General features: G+C 34.0%; 1 long non-coding RNA gene across 2 annotated transcripts in view; it reads left to right on the forward strand.

The window, feature by feature from the left end:
• The window catches only part of LOC134757821 (uncharacterized), a 126,396-nt gene that overhangs the window by 59,534 nt on the left and 41,865 nt on the right, over positions 1 to 24,997 (forward strand). For both annotated transcript variants that reach the window (XR_010132332.1, XR_010132333.1), the window contains one exon: positions 5,026 to 5,147. This is a non-coding gene — a long non-coding RNA (uncharacterized lncRNA). The remainder of the gene's footprint in view (positions 1 to 5,025; positions 5,148 to 24,997) is intronic.

Below are 24,997 nucleotides of genomic sequence, written 5' to 3' on the forward strand. Positions count from 1 at the left end.
TACAATGTGTATTTCAAGGCCACATCTGCAGAAGTTTTGATACAACATTTCCTTACTAATATCCCTGACAGCACATTTTAGCAGGCATCCTGTGTTATTCAGAAGCAGAACGTTTATGCACTACACTTTGGGAGAGAGAAGTACATGTTTTGTTACCATTTAAAGATGCCTGGTTCTTGTGGGGCAAATTGGCAAATGATTTATCTGAACTAATGGCAGAGTGGAATTTTAATACTTTAGAGTTTTCAGGAATCTTAGAGCTGTTTTCATTTGTCTCATACATAGAGCCTGAACCTTGAAGACATTAATTAATTTGTCACAGAAATTACATGGGGTCAAAATTTACATTTCCAACCCATGTCTGTGCTCTTCATTCTAAAGCACAATGGCCTAGAGTCATATTTTAACCTCTAAGTTTTATCTTATTAAAAAATAAAATAAAATAAATAATAGTAAATGCATGTATTATATCTACATTTACAATTTATATACATTACAATGTTAATTTGAATTACACAGGACTTTGGACATCACTATTAAAGGCCAAGGAACAGTTTAGACTGAGATAAGCCCTACCTGTGAGAATTTACTAAGATCAAAAAGACTCCTTTTAATGGTGACTCAGTGGCACCTAGTCTAAGGACAAAGGCTCCAGTATATATCTTAATCTGAGTTATTACTGAATGTGAGTCATGTGAGGGCTTCTAATGAAAGTTTTCCATTGAAAAAAATCAATGTTAATAACTGGAACTCGAGAGCTATAATGGGCTCTGCTGTGTTTTTCTGGCTTAAACTGTGTGCTATAATATGCTAAGAAGAGGAATTGATGACCTGTGAGCTCTGGTCACTTCCTGACCTCATTTGATTCTTTGATCTTTAGTTTTAAAAGGGTGATCAGAGAGGTTGCTTATAATGGAGAAGTTGGACAAAAGGACTGTCAACCTGCAGGCTCACTGGCACAGCCCAAGTTTCACCAGATAAGCATTTCAGTAAAGAGGACTATTGCCAACAGCAATGCTTGCAAGGAAGCTTTGTTCCAGAGAGGATTTTCTTTTAAAGAAGCTGCTAGAAAAACTGACACTAGAAGCTAATTAGAGTCACTCTTTCTAGATAACAATGAAATTGCCAGTCTGAAGACGTTACTTACCTAGATATAGAAATGGACTTTATTTAAGAACCAACTTTATACATACATAATATACCCAGGCTTGTTGGTCAGGTTGGCTGGCTGGGGAAGAATAAAACCATCTAGAAGATCCACATGATGAGAGGAACCATTCGGGGAGGGCAGACAGATACCTGATGCTGGCCACAGATAGAACCCAGAGATGCTCTGTGATTGAAGTGGTTCTAATATCTGGAAGCTTCAATTTGCTCTTATAACGTGTTCTAAAGCCATTTAATTCAAGACTACCCTTCCTAGTTGGTACCTGTAGATGTAATGCATCTCTTAAACTGTGGTGGTATTATTCTAGGCTCCATCAGACAGAACAACTATCTGGAGATAGGTTGTGGAGCCTCTGGACTCCACGACGCATTTCACAGCGCTGTTTACTCCAAAACGCTTGCCTAATTAAACTAATGTAGCTATTGGGTAAGACGAGAAGTAATGCACGGACATTCTTAAAATCTGTTCTCTTTTGGCTTGCGACCTTAAACATTTGAAAGACCAAGATGAACACTATTGAATGGAATTGTGTTTCCATCGTCATAACCAATCTGAAAGCTTAAGTTTTACCTCTCTTTCACTGCATATCCAGTCTATTTTATGGGCAGAAGAGCACAATGGGCTCAACTATCCAGGCTTTAGGAGTTATTTTAATCTTTAAAGAGCAACAGGTACAAGTAAAAGTACATACATAAAGTAGGTATTTAATATTTAATTTTTATTCTCATACGCATGAAAAGGGTGTTCCAAAAAAAGATTAGAGAAGTCCATGGCATGTCTTTATGGTTAATCTTACTTTATTTTTTGGTTCATCTACCATGCTTCTTACAAGCTACTTGTTTTTTCTTTCATGGAAAATTTTTTTTAAATGAATTGATTTTACTTTTCATCAGCACAACTGTTGACTAATACCAAAGTTAGTTAGAAGGTTATAATTTTTATATTTATAGAATTGCAGGGGCAGAATTTACATAATACATCATAGTAACTTGGCATTTATGAAGTATTAGTTTTCCATACACATCAACTCAGAGAGGAAGGTTACATTTTTTTTAATTATAATAACATTTTGAAAACCATCTGTCCTTTAAAATGTTACTAAAATATGTATTGGAACTGGTGTTTTAGATGCCAGTCCTTCCTGAAGAGTGTTTTGAGATTTTTTTCAAATACTGCCTCAGTTCTATATGAAAGAGTAAAAATTCTGCCTTTTAAAATGACTACTGGCTGTAGGTAAAAAGAAGTTAAGGAAATATTACATAAAAATAAATCTGCAAAAGTAATTTACGGAAGGATTATTTACACTTTGATGAGTGGATCTGGATATTTTGATACTAAGTGAAAGTGGTTCCCCTATAATTATAACGGAACAAATATCTGCAAGTAGTAGTTAAAAGAATGTGTATAGGCCGGGCACGGTGGCTCATGCCTGACCTCAGGTGATCCACCCGCCTCGGCTTCCCAAAGTGCTGAGATTACACTCATGTTAAGTGGTACTCTAATTATATCAGTAATTTAAACCTCAAAAGAGATTCATTATGTACACAAAATTAATCTTGTGTAATTAAATTTATAAGTAAAATTAGTTGAACAAATCAAAAAACACAAGGTGGCTCACACCTGTAATCTCATTGCTTTCGGAAGTCTAGGTGGGAGGATCCCTTGACCTAAGGAGTTTGAGACCAGTCAAGCAACATAGTGGGACCCCATCTCTATAAAAAAATTAGCCGGGTATGTTGATGCGTGCCTGTAGTCCTAGCTACTTGAGAGGCCGAGGCAAAAGTATCGCTTGAGCCTAGGAGTTGGAGTCTGCAGTGAGCTATGTCACACCACTGCACTCCAGCCAGATCAACAGAGGGAGACTTTAAAAAAATAAATAAATATATCACAAAACACTTGTGATTCCAAATCCAGATATATAAACCACAGGAATACTTATATAAACACACGTTATACATACATATAGTATATGTATGATAAAATATACTTGTATGTTCAACTTGGGAAAGGTTGATGATTTTAGAAACAAACTAATTAATTCTATTGCCTTATGCTCTAATGATTTTCAATTTGAAGATGTATTTGGGATCAAATACTTGAGGCTCCATACACAAGACATCTTTTTTTCCCCTCTTCTCAGAATCATTTTTTGGCTGATTATTGGACTACAATTGGGAGATCTAGAACTAAATTCCTGCTTAGTGTTTACTTGTTCAGAGCGTAGGCATTGAAATCGTCCTGTTTTGCCTCAGTCTCCACAATAGTACCTACTAACCTCATGACTACGGGATCCTGTAGCATTTCTCTAAGCCGTGTTTTTCTTAGCTGTGAAGTGGTAAATTTTGAAAGTGCTTTGTTCATAGGATTTCTGTGAAAACTAAATTGGGTAAAGAATGTAAGGCATTTAGCACAGTAAAATAACCTGGATTACAGTAACTTTTCATGGAGTGTTTATTAGTACTTAAACTGTCATTGTCATCAAAATTCTGTTTTTACATATGAACTCAGAAATGTCATTGTAACCTTCTCAACTCATTTGGTCATTTAAAATGGAGAGGTTGAGTTAGGTGTTTCTTAAATTTCTCTTTAGCTCTGATACTATGAGTCTGAAGTTAAGTAATGCAAAGTTGTTAATTAAATCTTCCCCTTTCGTGATGTAGGAGAAAGGGAGAAAGAAAACTTCTGGGTGACTGGATTCCCTTGCAAGTTTATTAGAATTGTAATTATGTAGCATTTTGAATAAAGCATTCATTCTGGAAATCATTAAGTTTACTTTTTTTAACTCCGTATTTTGTCGACTGTAGAAAAATTGGGATTTAGGAGTAACTTCTGAGTTAAAATTCCACCTGTTAATCATTTAAATTGTAGTCTTGTAATTTCCTAACTTTGGTCTTGAAGGTGTTTATCATTCTTATGCATTATTATACTGTATTATATATTTATGCAACATAAAATGTATAGTTTTAACTATTGTACATGTTTACATATGAAAGGTATAGTTTTGAACTTATTATTCAATTTGCTAGTTTTGCTTCACTATTCATTTTTGACACTTATCCATATTAGTACATGCAACTCAAGTTTATTCTTTTGATCTAGTGTATATCATTAAAATGTATGAATAAATAACCTTGCTTTGGTGGACATTTAAGTATTTTCATGTGTCAGTATGAAAAGCAGTTTCAAAATGAACATTCAAATATACATTGTCATATATAATATTTGTATATATGAAAGTTCCTGTGGGTTATATCTCTGAAATCAAAATTACAAGTGTTTTGTAACTTCTATAATTAATTTTACTCTCAATTTTAAGTAAACAAGATTAGTTTTTGCACATGATGGGTCTCTTTATTCAGTTAATTACTGACATAATTAGAATACCACTTAAAACTTGAGAATATTTTCAAGGGTATTTATGCTAAACTTACATAAATGTGTTGAAAAGTCCTTTTGTATATATGTAGAGATTACATGTATGTTAAATTCATCAATTTGCCTAAATATCAAGTTATACTTAAGTAGTGTCCATACACAATTTTTTTGCTTGACCGAACTCCAATATGTATATTGGGAGTACTTTTTAACATTCGTAGGTTAAATGGCCTGTTTTGGAAAATGATATTAAAAATGTAATTCAGATGAATGCTTAGAATAAAGATTAAAGATGAGTGAGCTTTCGTATTAATCATCAATATGACAATCCTAAAGGGAAGCATGATTTTCAAATGTACCTCCTTGTAAGCAGGATAATTCAGAAATGCACAATGCATATTAGATATGGGATTTGAGTCGTAATATATTTCTCTAAGAATGTAATTTATTGTACTTTCACATCCACCCCACTGAATATGCAGAGTTTAAGACGCAATGGCCAGAAGACATGAACGTCTCACTAGAAGGATGTGGACGTGGGCTCTGGGACTGTTGATGATGACTGTGGTCTTTTGGGGTCATCAGGGGAATGGACAAGGCCAAGGTAAGTGCAAGGATGTTCTAATTCTTTGAGAGTTGGATGCGAATTTCACTTTATGATGAAATTATGTGAGTCTTTGGTTTGACGTTTAAGCAATTTGTTGTAATCTTCTGCCAGGTTTTTGTTACAGGGTATTGTAATGCCTCTGCACCAGTTAAATTGAAATAGAATTAGGTGTGAGTAAATGCATCAAAATTGAAGGCATCTTTCTGAAATTGGCTTTTCTATGTTGGAATTGATTATATATATATATGTATGTATGTGTGAGGTATGAGGCTATGTGTGTGTGTGTGTGTGTTTTGGGTGGGTGGGTATGCATGTGAGTTTGTGTGTGTGGTATTTTACAAGAACACGTAGCATATAAAGTTGTGATTTTGAAGAAAAGTTTTTGGATGTTTGTTTCTTTTCATTAGGGTTTTTAAATTTTACATTTTAAAATTTCAAGAACCTATTCTTAAAGGGTGTGATGTTCTTTAGCAATTAAATGAAAAATGTGATGTTTCTCATTCTTCTGCCAAGTGTATTTAGGGGAAATTAATGATAGAGTGGAACTGCAAGGTTGTGGCATCCTGAAATGTCTGTTGGAGAGTAGAAAAGGGCCATAGATTTTGTAATAAGGCTTTCAATACTGATTTGATCAATAGCTGTATGGAGCGGTTTGTGCCAAATCTAGTATCTGTGAATGTATTTTGTGATAAGTATTGTATTATTTTTGGAGGTGTGTTGGTTGCTCAGATACAAATTGCAATTCTGTATTTTATGTGATAAAACATCCTGACACCTCTGAAGTTTTCTTTTCCTTTTGGGGCAAGTATATTTGGCATTGATTTTCTGCATTTTCAAGGCTTGAAATGAAATCTGTGAGCAGGAAGTTCACAGAGTTTATTTCAAGGGATAGGTATATTTCTCCAGATAAAATTGAAAGTGTGCAGTGTTATTATATAATTGTGATGAAGTTGAGCTTTGCTAGTTTGAAGTATCTAATAAAGTTTAACACTTTTTAAAAGATCCTTCAAAAAGAGCAGTTTTCTTGCCATATGTAATATTGTTCAGTGAATTTTTGAAATGAAATAGATATTTTTCAAAACCACAAATGCATCTGTGCCTTTGTACATGAATAGTTGTATATACATGTAAGCAGATAATACATTTTGTTAATTAAGATCAGCTTTGATTTTAATTTTTCTTTCATGACATTCAGAATTTATATTAGCATTTAATATAATTCTCATTTTTCTTTTTTGTGATAAAACTAATGTAAAATACATTTAATACACATAGTAGTTTTTTCACCAAAGGTCTCAAACAAGAATATGTAGACAGTAGCTACGTTGGATTTCTGTGGCTATAAGAGTTGTTTATTTCTCTGGTGATGTGTAGAATTACTAAAATGCAGCATGACAACTGTTTCTCTGTAACAGTGATCCAACATGACATGTAGTATTACACAGGGTTGCTAAAACCTTCCTCTGACCATCATTTCCAGTAATCGTGGCTTGTTTTAGATGAGGAATAGGTTATTAGATGCTTAAAATATTTGAGAAAAGTAGGTATCTTCTCTCTTATTTACCCAAACCCTTTTATTTACTCAGTATTGATTGCTCAAATATTCTGTCCTTCACTGGGGACCATCATTTATTAAAAAATGGCCTGAAATTAATTCCAAGTCTAGCTGCAGTGAAGCTTCGAGTGGGAAATGCAAGTTAAGTAATTTGTTTTCTTTCTAAAAGGATAAATTAAAATAGACAATGATTCAAAGAACAAAACAACTTAATAGAAAACATAATGGAATGCTTTGATATTATGATTCAGGGAATTTTGCTTCCTTTGTGGTAGCTAGATTGAGTGAAGGAGATTGCTTTGGTATAATGAGCAAATCTTATAATTGCAAGTATAACCGAAGCTGCATATCATCATTTAGATCAATAAGCCTCATTAAATATTAAATATTACCTTTTAACTTTCATGCAATTAAGCAGTATTTAAAAATAAAAGTTTTAAAAATTAAAGTTTTTATTACTATCTTTTAAAATACAAATCTCATAGCTCATTATTATTGTCAAGAAAAGAACACATGAAGATTTATAAATAAGGTTTTCTCTCTATTAAGTTTACAGTCTTGCATTAAATATTGGTTACTGGAACCCACAATGTCCAAGATTATGATTAAGTATCAATGAAGTATGACTCTTACAGCAAATAAGCATACAAATGTTATCATTATTTTCGCATTATTTCACATAATTTCTTAAGCGTAATAGTATAAGTAAATTATACTTTCTACACAAGCTCTTCATATTTATGAATAGACTATGTTCTAAATGTTTAAGTCATTGAGAAATCCCAATGTTCCTTCCTAGAGAAACTGTGTGAGAAATTGTAGCTAAGCTAAAAAAATGGAAGACAAAAGTCGATTTAACGAGTAATGTAGATTAATATCATAGTATTGTCTCAACTGTGTGCAACCACTACTTATAAAAATGGTATAAGAAATGCAGTCTGAAATCTGAATTCTAAATAACAATGTAGGGCCATTATCCCTCTGGGACCCTTAGGGTCAAAATAAGAGAAAAGGGATGAATGGTGGGTTGGAAGTAAGTCAATGATCCTTGTCAATTTTTTGTATCTGTCAAGAAAAGCATCTGCTTGAGGACATCCATTTTCCTACTTCTGAGTTACCAAATAATAGGTGCCTATACTGAATGTAACATTCCCTGACGTGGACTCTGTGTCTATGCTGCTTAGGTGGTTTGTGCATGAGAAAGTGTTTAACATCTGAAAATGGAGACAATCCTTAGAGAAAGATACATATGAATTTTAGAAGGAAATATACCTATGATGGAAATAAAACAAATAGCATAAATATCTAGCTGTATTTTGTCTTTTTGGTAACTATTACAATATATACATTTTCAAACAGCTAAGTTCAGCACTGACTTCGGGAGAATCTAGATAAAACGGAACTGACATATAATAAGCATGGGTGTAATTAATAGCAAAGCAGGCAAAACCATGGGGATGTTTCCTGAGAAAGAGGGACTATAGAGAGGCACCAGAAAACCCAGCTCATTTACAGGATTCTGGGGAGTGTCAGGAGCAGTTATTGTATTCAGAACTGAGAACTTATTTCCTCAGCAACCCGTAGTTCTGGCTGAAGTGCAGTGGTGCAATCATAGCTCATCACAGCCCCAAACTCCTAGGTTCATATGGTCCTCTCATCTCAGCCTCCTGATAGCTATGACCACAGGTGTGCACTACTATGCCCAGCTAGTTTATTTTATATTTTATTTTCATTTCATTTGTAAAGACTGGGTCTTGCTATGTTGCCCAGGCAGGTCATGAACTCCTATCCTCGAGCAGTCCTCTAACCTAGGCCTCCCTAAGTACTGAGATTACAGCCATGAGCCATTGCATCTGGCTCAAAAATATTTCTGTCTTAATGGCTTTAACAAAGAAGTGCCATTTTGGGGACATATACAATGCTGTGCTGTTTGGGAGTGACACAAAAATAATTATAAGAAGAATGGAATGAATATGTCAGTATGTTTTCAAAAGCAAGTTAGCCCAAGTTATTCAACAAGCATAATTTTAGAGTTTTTGTAACTAACTTAGGGTTTAAATGTAGCAAAAATTTTAAACATTATCATGAATACACAGAAAATTTTAATCAATTTGGTTTCCACGATGAATTTACATGCTTAAATTCCTAATTTCGATTTGCTGCTAGATATGAGAAAGTTTGAAATTTTGAAGAAGCAAGTGGCGCTTACAGATGTAGCAAACTTAAATTTTGAGGACAATTTAATTTAACTTCCATTTTTATGACCAGATTTTGGGTCAGCTATTAAGCATTCAAAAAATAAAATCTGATAATATCTGGCAATTCCAATTTTCAGTTTTATTGATCTTCACCATGAAATAATATTTAAGTTAAAGGGCAAAATTTTGGAAAAGCAGACCACTTCGTTGTGCTATTTAGCAAGTTCTCAAATTCTGCCATCTTGGAATCATTACAAGTAATTATACGAAGACAATATCTTGTATTTTGTATTTCATTGTTACACATCCAGTTTTCCTCTAGAGATATCAGAGAAAACCTACTCAAGAAGGGAAGGTTAGATAAACAGCCCCCTCTCTCTCTGTCTTTGCCTCCATTCGGTTCCTTACAATTGTTTCCCGGTGCATTTCAAAGTTATTTTTATTATTCCCTTCATTTTCTCTTTCATTCCAGAAATTTAAGTGATTGTGTAATTCTTTTGACAGCTGAAGGTGGTATCCGACTTTGAATTAAAAGTTTATAGCTACAGCTTTTCAATTAGAAAATCTCAGATCATGTGATCTATGAGTTTTAATATCTTAGGATCACTACTAATAAGGAATAATCACTTTGAAAAACCTTAATGCTACCTAGAGTTTGTGTTTTGTGAGGTTGCTTGGTAAATTATTTTCATTTGATAATTGAATATGGCTTCAAGATAGGTGAGCTCAGACATTTGCCAATGAATATTGAATGTGTATTCCAAGAGACATGACCTTAAAATATCATCAAGCTAAGTAGTAGTGAAATTGAACTCTGCTGTATTATAGATGTCAGTGTTTCTTACATCTTTATGATATATAAATATTTTTACATTGTGGTAGATAATAATTTGTATGGAAAAATTTAATTGAATTTAATTTATCCTATGGCAGAATTATGTTACATGGGTCATTTTAGTTTTGGATTTAAGCATCTTAAAATCATAAATGCAAATATTCAACACATAAAACCCACATGAATACACACTCCCAAACATTTGAAATCCTAACAGTCATTTCTAACAGCTTTTTCCTACAAAAGAAGTCAACTATTCTTCAAGATTACATGCATTCCCATAGCTTGAGAGGTTCACACTATAAGGTAAACAGAGAAAGTATTACAGCAGTTTAAGAATACCAGTGGATTCACTTTAAAGACAATATACTTTTGAATTACTTGTCTTCAAAATTTAGTTTATTGAGAAAATTATCTGTGTAGATTAATCATGCATTTCAGATACTTTCCAGACATCTGAATGTTGTTTTCTTAAAAGTAGTCAGCAAGACTTTTTATGCAGTCTGCATGGGAGATAGTAAGAGATGTGTATGCTATATATCTACTAGTAGAGATTTGTTTTCGAGTGCTTCCTTAAAAAATTATTTTTTCTGAAGAAAGGGGTTTCTTTTTTATAATTTAGATTAGATGATTTTAAATGTTTTTATGTTTTAACCTCTCTTTCTGATCATCAGGGTCATTGCCATGGAAAAAATGCAAGTTATAGCATATTTCATTTTTATAAGGAAAGAAGTTGATACTTTAGACTTTTTTCTTTTACTAAATTGAATTACATCACTCAATATTTGGATGGCATTAATTCACAATAGTAACAAAAAAAATCTTACTACTCAACATAATAAAGTATGATTTCTTTCACATTTGTTTGACTTAATTTGTTCTTTAAGATACATCTCCTAATGAAGGTTTTCTCATCCTCTGTAGCTGAATTTATTTAGGAAAAAATATTTTAAATACCATCCCAAGCGATATAACTATTTTTATTGAGCTTTGATGTTCCATTTGAACGTATTTGAAGACTACAAGCACTCAATTTAGAATTAAGATTTCATTTGGAGATTTTGGTTGTATTTGAAATCTGTCGTGGAATTCAACATGAAGAATAGGTAAATTTAGTAGATGTCATTGTCTATGACACATTTTCATTTTATCTCTCTGCCTATATGTAAAGAGGAATAGAAATAATTGGTATAAACAGGAAAAAAGAAGTAAAGTGGTAGGATCAGATGTGAGAAATATATAAGCTAAGATATTCTTTTTTTGTTTGTTTGTTTGTTTTTTGTTTTTTTGAGACAGAGTCTTGCTCTGTTGCCCAGGCTGGAGTGCAGTGACACAATCTTGGCTCACTGCAGCCTCCACCTCCCGGGCTCAATGGTTCTCCTCCCTCAGCCTCCCGAGTAGCTGGCATTACAGGTACGCATCACCACACCCGGCTAATTTTTGGATTTTTAGTAGAGACTAGGTTTTACCATGTTGGCTAGGCTAGTCTCAAACTCCTGACTTCAGGTGATCTGCCCACTTCAGTCTCCCAAAGTGCTGGGATTTCAAGTGTGAGCCACCAGAGCCAGCCTAAGCTAAGGTATTCTAGAAGCTAATAATAGTAAAACATAATGTAAATTGTTTAAAATTAATCTGTATATGAAATTTTTTCTAGGACTTTCCTGCCAGAAAAGTAGGAATAGAAACGCACAAGGAAAGAGGTTCCTTCTGCAAGCAGGCACATACTATTTCACTTTATCCTGTGATCGGTCTCATAACCATCTCCTGGTGTGAAGTGCTAAAACTGTGCTTTAAGAATAACTTAAGTCCTTTATGTACAAACTAAAGTATGAGAGCCTGAACCTTGGAAACCGAGAGATTCCAAAAAGCCTTATGTGTGAGACTGGGTGCCACAGATCTTGGCAGAAATTACTGCTTATTCTTAATTCTTATTGTTCCTTTCTAACACTTCAACTTATAATGCCAATATCTCCCTCAGCCTAAAGACAAGCTCTAGAATCACTTGTGTTACTTATTACATTTCTTTTAAAGAAACTCATGAATTACACATGAATTTCAAAGTTGCCACCTGAGATTCCAAGGACTTAAAAAAAAACCTGGCACCTTTCCATTATAAAGGCTGTACACAGTGTTCATAGTGTTTGTCTTTAAGGGACATGCCTCATCCATCAGCAACTTTTCTTCCTTAAATCATCATATCTTGCCTAAAAATGTTTTCTCAAAAGTTAGGAAGCACTAAGTTTTACAGATTGTTCTATCACATCTTAATCTACTTATCAACTTTAGCATTATCATAGCATGAACTGTTTTTGGGTTTTCATAGTTAATTATGTTTGTCATAATAATTGGGATGCAATTGTTTTTCTTATGATTATTTTGTACTTGCTTTTCTTATGGTAACTTCTGATGCTTGTTTGTAAAATCTTCCTCTCTTTTCTCCATCTGGTTATCTTCTTACTTTCTGTCCTTTAACTCAGATATCACCCACACTGTGTGTCTTTCTGAATTGCTTCTTATTTAACTGTTGCTTCTCATAGTTTACATACCTCCTCCTATACCACACTATTGATATTTCTCAAACTGCACTATAATGCTGGTTTGTGTTTTTATTTATTTATAAGCTCCTTGATAATTCGGACTACATATTTGTATATTCAAAAAATACTTATGACGTGTTTACTTTGGGTCAGGAATTATTGAGTGAAGGAAATTGACCAAATCTCTGCCATCACGAAGCTCGCATTCTAACTTAGGGAGACAGATAACAGACAATGAGCCACATAAATATGTGAAGTATCATAAGTTAGATGGTGAAAAGTAATCCTGGATGGGGATCAGATAATTTTGATAGGGTAATTTCTAACTAGATAGTCAAGAAAGGCCACACCGAGAAGATGGCAATTGGAAGAACAAGGTAGTGAGAACTGCTGAGTCTGGAGCAAAACACACAATTTGGAGTAGTAGAAGATTCCAGAAGTAATAGAATAGAGGCGAAGAAGTGGGAATTGTGTGGAGTCTTACTTGCTGTTGTAAGGACCTTGGCTATGGTTTGGAGTGAGGTGGAAAGTTGATAGGGACCTTAGTTTTCTTTCTAATAATTCATTATGAATTTTGAATGGTTACTATTAAAGACTCAATAATTTTGCTTTATTACTCTTGCAATTGACTACAAAATAGTGTATTGAAGAAATGTTAAATTCTAATTTAAACTGATTGAAATAGGTTTTTATCTTTTTATATTTCTCATTACTGAATATCTCATTTTTAATTTGAAAGCATTCTAGAATAGTGAGCCAATGCAATTTAGCATAATGCATAACTTATTAATCATCAGATTTAGGTATTTAACTGAAGATGCTAATTAGAAAGTAACTTGTTCTGTTGGATGATTTTGATAAAGCTACTTTCAAATGATTCATATTAAGTTGTGTTTCTGGAACCCAAATTTAGGCAGTGGTAATGAGTTAATATCTCTAAGTGGATACCTTTTATCTCTACAGTCAAGGATACTTGAAAGTGGAAAAGCATACTGGCTTCAAGTCTTGGGAACTAGGACTTACCAGAAATGTTTTGGTTTGTTTTGTTTCCTGGCAGAATTGTCTTCTTGGAAAGATGGTGTTTCCTTCTACCAGGAAAAAATTGATCCTATGCTGCTTTACTTTAACGCTTTGCTTTTTTCAAAATAGTGTTTTCTTAGGAAAATTAACCTATCATAATATGATGAAAAGAGAAATGCTGAAGACACAAAATGATGTACATGTTAATATTGAGTAGGAAGCATCAAGGGACATGAGAAGAGAGGGAAGCAAAGAGAGGGAGAAGAGAAATATATAGTATAAGAAAAATTAGTAAAAAGGATTAGCATATACATGTAGTCAATAAGTCAATAAATGGATATTTATAGAAAGCCTACCAGTCACTAGGGGATATAGCAGTGAAGATGACAAAGACACAATTGGCTATACTGTAGTGAGGAGGGAAAGAGGACGAAGACATACAAATACTTAAACAAAGCAATGGTGTGAAGGGCTATAAGGTACACTACTATGAAGTCTTAAGATTACATGTGATAACATGGTTGAGTAAAACTGGCAAGTAGGAAGGCACTGATCTGGCTATAGGTATTTCAGAGAATTTTTCTCTCTGAGGAGCTAATATTTCATTTGAGAGTTGAGTGAAGACAAATAGGAAGGTACTTTGAAGATCTGGGGTGCTCTGAGTGGAAAGAAGGGCAGATATAAAGATTCTGTAATTTAAAAAGACAGCTTGATAGTTTCTTAAAAAGAAAAGAAGGCCGGTTTGGCTGGAATGTCCATGAAGGAAGAGCATGGAGAGATATTACATGAGTGCCCTCAGGGACCAAATTTAGATCTTATATCAAAGTGTAAATATAAATTAACTACATTGAAAAATGTACGATGGATATGTGATATGATGAGGTTAGCTCTTAGGAGGCTGTACTATTGTGGAAGGGTACAGTAGTGAAGGAAGGGGGTTCATTTAGCACCTGTCCAGTTGAAGGATGATGGTGGTTGGGATTATGATTGTAGCAATAAAGTTGGAGAAAATCAGTTGAGATTGGAAGTTGATTTGAAGATGACTGAATTTACTGAACAAGAATTATAACAAGGTATTTGGATTTAGGGACATGGCGGATTATGGTCACTTTTAGTGATATGACAACATCTTGATGACATGAGGCAGTTTGCAAGTGACAGAGGTGTAGGTAGGTGCATATGTGTGATTGATTTTACATTTTTTTAATCTTAAATTAAGACGCTAGTTAGAATCCAAGTGGAGACATCAAGTAGGCACTGACAAGTTGACTTGGCTAGAGATGTGAGTTAGATAATCGTAGCCTATTGATCATGCCTAAAGTCATGAATCTAGGCGAGGGGTTGGCAAACTATTAAAGTCCATGAGCCAGATCTGGTCTGCTGCCTGTGTTTGTATGGCTCATGAGTTATAAGTACGTGTATCATTTATAAGGCTAAAATGTAAAATATAGGGAAATTTTTCAGCAGCGAAATTTCCATAAATTTGCCTCTTGGCAACACAAAGCCTCCAATATTTACTGTCTGGCTCTTTGTCAAAAATGTTGCTGACTCCTGATCTAGATGAAACCCTGTGGGGAGAGAGTGTTGATAGAAAAGAGAGAAGCATCATAGTGGAAATTAAAATTATGTCAACTGAAGTGTATAGGGTAGAGAATTTAAGCCTGAGTATAACAGTAAGAGATTAAAATAACAATAAATTCATCGTCAGCATGATCAGTAAAACCTTTGGGGGCAAAAAGGAACTATCTTCATCAGACCTTTCACTCACCCATACAAGCATCTTAGGCAGGAAATACAACTTGTTTGAAGATCTGAGATAAGGCTAATGTAGTTTGGACAAAGAAAGCCAATGGGAGGATGACATTACGTCTGGCCAAAGATTTAGGGAAGAGCCAAATACTTCAGGCTTTTTAAAGTGATCTTTAGGTAAAGAGGAAGTCATCAAGGCATTCCGAAGTTGGAAGATCAAATCACATCTGATGGGAAAAAATCTGGCTGTATGTGCATCTAGGATGTAAGGAAGCCAACGTGGATGTGAAGTTAAAATTGTCCATTGCAAATAATAAAATGAAGGCCCTAGGTAGCCTTGGCAAGGGCAGATTTGGTACAAAATCCTTATTGGAATGGGCTTAAGCATTAACGGGAATAAGGATCTAGCTGTCGTGTTTGGTGGAATTTTATCAGTCTTTTTGTTGTGTATGATATATAGATGGTCAAAATAAAGAACTTCTACGTTTTTGGTTTTTGTTTTATTTTAATTGAGATTTGAATTAAAAATAAGAAACTTTTATTTTCAAAATTGGAGACTGTGTTTAAAAAGTATAAAGTAGGGATAGAAAAAAACATAAAACTCTCCTGATGAGGAGAATGCTAATCATGACTCTAATAATAATAAAATACTTCTCTGATAACTTAATTTTTTTACTGCTTCATTATTTATGTATGTATAGGAAGTTGTACCCTAGCCACATGCCAATTCACCTGGTGAACTTGTTCTTCAACGTGGCCCAAATATTTCCTTCTATCTTTAGCCTTCCGTGGTTTCTCACATGGACTATTGGCTCTTCCTATTTGAGCCTTCTGGTAGTACCCTGTAAGAGACATGCTACTCCATGACAGCAGGCACCACGCTGTAGGGGAATTGCCATACCTGTCAATCACTATCTCTAGAATGTGGCCTTTCATGAGCCCTGAGATTTCATACTGTTTCTCTGAGCTGTAACAATATTTATATTGAAAAAATAAACATGTTCTTCTATCTTTAATATTTTATATCTCATAATTTGAATATCCCATTTTCATTATACTACTTAGCTGCTAAGTTATGTTATAAAAACAAGTTTTAATTATCTGCAAACACCTTCAAATCTAATCCTCACCAGTGAAGACTGATGTCTGGTTAACATCTGTTAGGAAATTTATTTCCATACAGTATTTACAGCACATTTTTGTTATTGAAATGGCTACTGTTTAGTTTGAAACGATGCACCCTGAGGATTGGAATGATAAATGTGTAACTCTTACACAAAGATAATATTTTTAGATGTTTGTATTTAAAATACTGGTTATCAAAAGAAAAAGCCAGATGTTATTTGCTTACATTTCTGCTTGAGGTACTGAATCTATTTCAAGTCATATTTCTCAGTATTGATATACTTAATTTTGCTGAAATAATAACACACTATCTTTAGCTACTTTTTTTCTCAGTACGTCTCCTTGTCGCTCACTATTTCTGCCTCATCTCATTTCTCATCTTTATTTCTTTTTCTTTGGTCTACTTTTACTTTAGGGATTCTTTCAATTTAGAAGTTTTCTTGTTTTTGAATAATTACTATTATTCTTGGATATACACAGATATCATTTTCCATTTCATTTGTGAATTTATCTCAGAGGCATTTTGTGTGTGCCTTTTACTCATAGCTTCTAAGAAGTCCCTTTTGAGGTTACTGATTTAATATGTCATGTACTGTAAGGTTTGCATGGCATGGTGGCAGCTGACTTTTGACTTTACATTGATTGAAATGTTCACTCAACATGGACTGGCAAGATTTTCTTTTTTCCTTAAACATTACATTGCCTTGTAAACAAACAAAAGCAAACCAAAATCTCAAAACTAACATTAGTATTGGTGCCCCTGGAAATAGCTGCCTTCTCACTAAAGTGATTTTGTCATCCAACTTTGTGTGTTGTTGAACACACATGGTGCTGTATGAGCACACACTCACTAGTCTAGAAAACATTGCTGTGACCAGTTACAGAAAAATAAATTCAGATTGCTCTTTACATTCCACAGATGACCCTTCTGAAAGCTATTTGAATTCATTATAAATTATAGTTATATTAGTATGACTTTAATTCTTTTGTAATCTGAACTTTATGTGCAACGCATTTTTTTCTCGTGTTAAATCATTTTTGAATGCTAAATCATTTGCAAACAAATGGCTTGTCCTTGAGAAAGAATTTAAGACTGAAAGTACATTAAGTGCCATCTGGGAATCTGTGTCAATGGTATTATCACTACATATGCGTGTGTGCGTGTGTGTGTGTGACTGTGCATATCACTTACTTTCATCACATTTATTTGATAAAATTGATATGCAATCTCTAAATCATTGTGTCTCGAACTTGTGTTATCCCACAAATACAAATTTTTATCCTAAAATTGGTGGTACCCTCTGTAAAACTAGAAGCTCTCATTTGTACAAAGGAAGGAAAAAGAAAACAAGAAACAAATTCAATAAAAAAATTAAAGGTCAGATTTATTTTGTAGCTGCTGAGTTCCTTTCTTTCCTTTCCATCCTCCTCACATTCCCAAATCTCAACAAAGTTAAGAAATTAAAACACGCATCATGAGATCATATGTTCACCTTGTTAAGGAACTGAAGGATTACATATACAAGATTATACCTTAATAAGTAGAGGGAGAAATATGAAGATATAAATAGAATATGAAAATTTATTATAATGCAGTTCTATTCTAAAGTGTTTTCTAGGCAGGCTAAGAGTATGTTGCCAGGAAATTTTAAGAGACCCACTCCATTATATAGAGGAGGATGTGTGTAGATCTCTTAATTCTGAAATGTTTAGAACTGAGTACAACAGGTTTTTGAATAACGACGTTTCATTCAATGTCATTTCATTATAAGGTTGATGAGAAAAAACAAATTGATTCCAGTTGGGGTTCACTGTCTGTGTAGAGCTTATGTATTCTCCCCATGTCTGCATGGATATTCTCTGGATGCTCCAGTTTCCTCTCACTTCCCAAGGCTGTGCATGTGAGGTCGATTGACATGTCTGTGTGGTCCCAGTCTGAGTAACTGTGGGTATGTGTGAGTGCACCTGTAATGCGATGGCGTCCTGTCCAGGGCTGGTTCCCACATTGCATCCTGAGCTGACAGGATAGGCTGTGGTCAACTGCAATCCTAAACTGAAATAAGTAGGTAAATAATGATTTTACTGGTTTTTATTAATATTAAATGTATGAATAGCTCAAATTTATTTCAGCATTTAATATTAGAAGTGTTTTGATCTTTATTTACAAGTTTGTTGATGTTTTTGTTACCAAAAGCCATAGAAGCTTAACTCTTTTTTATGTCAATCTACGGTAAAATGGATTTTGCTAACTGTATTTTTGCACCAATTAACCATCCCCAATTTATCCCTCCTGTATGCGTGTATCAAAACATCACGTGACCATAAATATATATGCCTATTACCAGTTTTCAAGAACCTATCAATGATGTTAAGACTTATTGTAGTCCTTTTTTGACATAACAAAAATGTGTGTGTTTTGTTTGAGATTGGAAAACTTCTTTATATGAAGAACTAGACAGTAAATATTACAGGCTTTGCTGGCCATATGTAATCTCTGTCTCTCCTTCATCTACTCATTCTTCTTCTCCCCTTCCTTCTCCTTCTTTAAACACTTCAAAAATGCCAAAACAATTTTTAGCTCTCAGCCATATGAAACAAGCCATTGATTGAATTTGGCTCGTAGGTCCATAATATGTGAACTCCTTTACATCATCAAAATGACATATATATATGAAATGTTATTTATGAGAAATTAATGGTGCTGCCAGCAGAGAGAAATTAGCCTAAGTTAAGTTTGGGCTTTGGAATTCAGTGGAATACCATGCATGAAAATGCTCTGCTTTTAAATCTAGTTACTAACAATACATTTCTGATATCAGAAATATACGAAAACTACTAATTGAAGCAGCATTATTCACTACTTTAGTGCTGCTACTCATGTGTGGTGGAAAAAAAATCCATAAAGTTTTCCTTTCTATTTGATCATCCATGCAATAAAAATTTCCAAATCTTTTTTTGAACACATTTTTATCTGATAGCTCTCTTGTGTACTTTATAAGTACCTTTTGCTGCTTATTCTCATTAACTGTATTGAAACAATCTCTGTTTTCCTTTATCACTCAAAATAAAATAAGAAATTTAGCTTAATACTAATATTAAGCTGAAGTGCAAGATATATGAAAAAGAGAAAAAAGAAGCAGGATAAATTGACATTTTGGTAACTGCAAAGGACAGCAGATCAAACAAAGACTGGACTTTAATGTCTTACATTTTCAGAATGTAGCACAGTAAGTCCATTGGGTCCAGAAATAGCTTTTAATCCTACATTGAGGTGACTCATAATGCTGTCATGACATTGAGTTTTGTGGAAAAAGTGAAGTTAATGTTTTTCTCAATTTTTTTTTAAATCAAACAATGATTGATTTAGCTATAAAATGGGCTGATTCTAAATAGCTCATTCTGACTTGGGGGGTGAAAATGCTTTTACTCTAATCAATTTCTCTAGATATCTGATTTTATTCTGCTTTATAACATAAAGAATGAAACTATATTTATTAATGAAATGTAATCTAGCAAAGTGGCATAAGCATAATTATCAGTCACTTACTAAAATTGTGTTTTTTTCCATTGCATGAAAACCCTGCCTTGTTTTAATTTTTATTAATTGACTCTTTAAAAGCAATTTTAGGTTTGCAAAAAGAAGTGAATAAGCATTCACATGTCATCCTCAGCCTCTACCCCAATTTCCCTGACTTTTAACATCTTGCAATAGTGTGGTACATTTGTTATAGTTGATGAGTCAATATTGGTACATTATTATTGACTAAAGTCTGTAATTTATATTAGAGTTTACTCCTTATGAATTCTATAGGTTTTGTCAAATGTGTAATGACAAATAATCCTCACTACAGTGTCACACAGAATAATGGATTCACTTTCCTAAAATTCTTCCTTGCTCCATCCATTCATCACTTCCTCTACTATTTTATCTAGAAGACAAATTAGTAGATTGAGGTGATGTTTATAGGAGTTTAAAGCACAGATAGACAACTAGATTGTCCTACCTACCCAGACTGTGCTTCTCACTCTCACCTTAATCTTTGCCCTTTCTTAATCTTTGGAAATGCTTTTATTTATATATAAAATAGGCTATAACTTCATATAGTTGTATTATGAAAAGTTAATGCACAGAAAAAGACTTGTGCTAGGTATATGGTTTCTTCTCAATTAAATGGAAGCCATTGCCTGTATTTGTCAATAGAATTCATCATACTTTATCTCACATATTCAGTGCTTTACATCATTGTTGGCACATGGTATGTTTAGACTGCGCAAATCTCCAAATCCCTAATAGCCACTGATCTCTTTACTGTCTCCATAGTTTTGCTTTTTCCAGAAGGTCATGTAGTTGAATCACACGGTATGTAGACTTTCAGACTGGCTTCTTTCACTTGGCAATATGCATTTAAAGGTTCCTGTGTGTCTTCTGTGGCTTAATAGAATAATATTCCATTGCTTGGATATACCACAGTTTATTTTTCCATTCACTTCCTGAAGGACATTTCGATTTTAGTGATCATGAATAAGTCTCCTATAACATTCATGGGAAGAAGGTTTTTGTGTGCATGTAAGTTTTCAAATCCTTTAAGTAAATACCAGGGAATGTAATTGCTGGGTTGTGTGGTAAGAGTATGTTTAAGTTTTGTAAGAAACTGCCAAACTGACTCCCAAAGTAGCTGTACCATTCTGCATTCTCACCAGCAATGAATAAAAGTTCCTGTTTCTCCTCACATTTGCCAGCATTTCATATTATCAGACTTTTGGATATTGGCCATTTTAATAGTCATGTAATAATATCTCACTGTTGTCGTGACTTGCAGTTCCCTAATGATATATGACTAGTAACTTTTCAATATCCGTATTTGACAGCTGTATTTAGACCTTTGCCCTATTTTTTAAATGAGTTGTTTTCTTTCTTATTTTCGAGTTCTTTGTATACTTTAAATACCACTAATTTATGCGGTATGTGTTTTGAAAAGATTTTCTCCCAACCTGTGGCTTTTCTTTTCATTCTAAGCACAGTTTGAATAACAAAAGTCTTTAATTTTAATGATGCTCAATTTCTCAATTTTTTCTTTAACCCAATAAATCAGAAAGCTGTTTATCATTTCACATGACTTAATATTCAGGCAAGGCCTATATAGGTCCCTTTCAAACAGTCATAAAGTTTAGAAGCTCTCACCTTGCAAACAATAACAACAACAACATAGAAACAAAAATGACAGCTTTTGATGTTGTCTCAGTAATTTCTCAATTCAAGAACAGATTACTGAGCTTTACAAGCAATACATATAGATATCAATTTCCCAATAAAATACCTTATGATATTTATCAAATCACCTTAGTTTTGGTCTACTTATTGCTATTAGACTAAAATGTAATTTGTCAGACATGAGAAATCTTTTTGTAGTATTTCTTATAGAACCAAGTATTTGTTTTAGCTTTTTCAGTTCTTCCCTTGCTGTTTCCCCAGTATGGTCATTCCAATTGTCTCTATAGATGTATTAATACCAGGTATATAATAAATACAATTATCTCCCACGTGTACCCCAACCCCCTTCCCTGTTCATGCAGTCAGCATAAAGAAGCAGGTCAAAGGAAATCATGTACCCTCTGATATGCTAGGTTGTAAGGAAAGGTACAAAGTTAATTTACCATGTCTGAGTTTTCTTCTTCTCTTTATTTGTTCCATTTAATGCATGTATGTTTTTATTTCTCAGGCCTCTCCAGTCCTACCACTCTCAAGGACACTTGATACAAGTATAAGGCTGTGTCTTCATCAGGTCCCTTTGTGTTACCCCCGGCCAGGGGTGTGAAATAGAAGAAGTGAATGTCTGTATCTTCACTATGTATCACACAGAGCAGAAATATAAAGAAGCCTGTGTGGTGAATGGGTCTCTTCTTTCTCCAAAAACCACCTACCCCTTCAACTCCCACTGCTTCAACGAAAATCTTGTATTAGTCTCCCCATTTCCCCCTCAAACTTGCTTTAACAAAGCAGTTCCTAAACCTCTGTTAATGTATGTCCCCACCCCTAACTCAAAACACAGTCTTATGTCACATCACAGAAAAGAAGTTCAAAACAAAACAAAACGAAACAAAGCCACAGTCTTAAAAGAAAAATAGGTAAATTTTGCAAAAGTTGTGTACTGTATCTCTGCTTTGAATTTCGTCATTGGCCAAGGATAGTAAAACTCTTGGAAAACTATAAAACAGGAACTTACTTAATATGTTTTACCCAAGATTTTTCAAACATTTTTGGAAGGATACTTATTAACATCTTGCAGAGGTAATGTTACATGAAAAACTTAGCATAAGACCAATCGGGTATTCTATGCAATAATGCAGATATATGAAAAATTAATATAATGAAATAAATGACTTTTCAAAAGGTATTGATCCTAGATCCACATTCTTTTTTTGGTTCAGGTGAGGCAATTAGAATGTCAAAAAATTAAAGAAGCATAGAACAACCGTCTAATAAGAGGGATGAATGCGCCTGGGTGGAAAGTTATTAGAAGATAAATTAGTAGATTGACCTTTTTGCCGTCTATGTAGTTTGTTTGTTTGTTTGTTTGTTTTTTGCTGGTACCAATAGAAAGAAATTCATTTCATGGTTTGTGTCACTGGAAATGTATAACTTAGTGGTAGCTATATAGCAAACTTTCAATATGTATAATAAGAGATTAGATGTAGGTTTAATATCATTATTTAATTTATTTGCTTGAATACCAGTGAGGAATTTCCACTTAAGCTCTTGTTTTCAAGATGAGTGTTTAATTGAATTCCAGAATTCATTTTGAAATAGAACTTTGTGTAGGATATAAATTTTTTTGCAAGAAAAATCATTTGTACACTTGGGTTTGAGAGCAGTCTAATGTCGATATAACTTGTTTCCAGGCTTTCATTTCCTACTTTTTGATATGGGAATAATCTCATGACGTGATTGTGAAAGTCTTAAAAGATACTGTCTGCAAAGATACTCTGTGCACTCAAAGTGTGCTCTATACACTCCACTGCCGTTCACCTTTTGGGTTTATGAGGCTTCCATTTGCTGGCAATTCGAATGTGACTCTGAGTTAGATGCTGTGGTATGGGAGACATGTTTATAGGAGTTTAAAGCACAGATAGACAACTAGATTGTCCTACCGACCCAGACTGTGCTTCTCACTCTCACTGTGCCCTTTCTTAACCTGGTGGCCGTGTTTTCCTGGTGGCCCAGGCATGCCTGAGGTTTCTCCCTGAGCCGCCCCTCTGCGGGCTCCTGGGTGCCCTTGCCCTCGCGGTCCCCGGCCCTTGCCTGTCTGCGCCCCCTTCCCCGCCTGCCGCCCGCAGATCCTCTCTCCTCCCCGAGCGGCTCACTGGCTTTACGTCGGTTGGTGGCCCCGTCTGGGACCGAACCGGGCACTGACTTGTGAAAAAAAAAAAAAAAAAAAGAATAGAATATATCCTGTTAAATCAGACATGATACTTTCTTTTGTGGAGCTTATGCTTTAATGCAGAAACAGAAAGTCAAGCAAAAACTCAAACTATGTAACTTTAAATTGGATATGTGCTAATGAAGGAAAATGTGGCACTGTAAGAAAAAATAATAGGGAGTTAAAGGATCAATAGGAGTTTGCTGGGTGAAATTTATGAAGGGCTGAAGATTTCAAACAAAAGAAACTGATGCAGGAGGGTACAGCTTTGGAGTCAAGAATGAAGTTCTAGGAGATAGAGAGCAAGGAAATGGTGGGAGAGGAGGTCAAAGTAGGTAGAATTTTATATATTATCAATGGGAAAATATTGAACAATCCTAAGCAGAAAGGCAATGATATATGTTCATCTTCATTACAAATTCTTATATTTTTAGTAGACCTGTTTTCAGGCAAAACTTCGTAAGAGAATAGTAACAAAGAGAAAAAAAGCAGTGGTCTCAAATTATCTCTAACTCACCTGATGACTTTAAGTTAAATGGCCTCAACATTTTGTGATGTTTTTCCTTCTTATAAAGTAAGGAGTTTAGATGAGGTGAGGTATCCAATTTCGTTTAGCTTCAATTTCCTGTAATTTGACTGCTGTCCAGTCATGCTTTGCTTTGTTCTGTTTGTGAGCCAGAGTAACTTTAAGGCAGTATATTAACTAGAAGAACTATTTCTTTACTTTTAAACTTCAAAATTATGATGACATAAGTGTTTCAAAGAGCATTTAGAAAGTAGACAAATGAAAAATTTTTAACATTTTGGAATGCTTCTTTTATTTCTTTTTGAAACCTAGGTTTTTGGTGGTAGTGGTGATATTTATTTTTTGCCAAACTAACCATTCTGTGTAATTTTGTAGCATTTTGGGTTGATGACCACCGTAAGTCTAGTATTCCCACATGTGTTAAAATTTATCTTTACAATTAATATATTTTCACTGAATTATTTAATTAAAAATTAAACTACAATTTCTAATACATGTTCAGTAAGATATCATTAGGCATTACCTGAAAAGGATTTCTGGAGAAAGAAAGAATTTCTGGTTAAAAAAGGGTTGAACAGGTTTTCCTAGTGCAGTTCTCTCGGTCTCTAGGATGGAGCTACAGCATAAAGTAGCTTCCAAATTTACTTCACAAATTAGCCCTTAGATTTCAAGAATTACTTGTAATTTTTTTTTAATAGAGCACAGTTTCTTTGCTCTTCAGTATTACACTTGGCTTATGTGAGTTCCTAAAACTAAGTTTGATTTTGGAAATTCTTAATTTTATATTTACATTTTGAGTTGTGTTTAAATAAAAAATTAAGTTTAGTAAAAAGCTAGGTTTTTATTTCCACCTACAAATTCAGTGTCCCATCAATAGAAAAAAA

The sequence above is a fragment of the Gorilla gorilla genome, chromosome 21, assembly GCF_029281585.2.
Source record: "Gorilla gorilla gorilla isolate KB3781 chromosome 21, NHGRI_mGorGor1-v2.1_pri, whole genome shotgun sequence".
In the NCBI taxonomy this organism is placed as follows: Eukaryota; Metazoa; Chordata; class Mammalia; order Primates; family Hominidae; genus Gorilla; species Gorilla gorilla.